Genomic DNA, 274 nt, shown 5'->3' with positions numbered 1-274 from the left:
TCCCCAAGGCAAATATTAAGGAAACTTAGTAACAGAGTTTGATCGCAAGATTTCATCGCCACTTCAGGAGAAAACTCATTTGCACTCAACAGGTCCTGATTTTTCTTCAGATCCATGGAAATCGTGAAAAACCAACTCTCAGCGGTTGTTGACTTCCACATCCGCAGGTCTGTCATAATATTGTGTCAAAGCAGAAATGGGAAAGATGGTGGGGGTGGGGATGCACTCGCTTAGTCAAACACCCGCATAGAAGATGCTGAGAGCACACGTCATA

At 44.5% G+C, this 274-nt stretch overlaps 1 protein-coding gene across 3 annotated transcripts in view; it reads right to left on the bottom strand.

The window, feature by feature from the left end:
• Nucleotides 1-274, bottom strand: part of LOC119593036 (potassium voltage-gated channel subfamily KQT member 1-like) — a gene marked incomplete in the record, with an annotated part of 139,545 nt that overhangs the window by 66,005 nt on the left and 73,266 nt on the right.

The sequence above is a fragment of the Penaeus monodon genome, chromosome 31, assembly GCF_015228065.2.
Source record: "Penaeus monodon isolate SGIC_2016 chromosome 31, NSTDA_Pmon_1, whole genome shotgun sequence".
Taxonomy (NCBI): domain Eukaryota; kingdom Metazoa; phylum Arthropoda; class Malacostraca; order Decapoda; family Penaeidae; genus Penaeus; species Penaeus monodon.
This window is presented reverse-complemented; position numbering and strand designations above follow the sequence as displayed.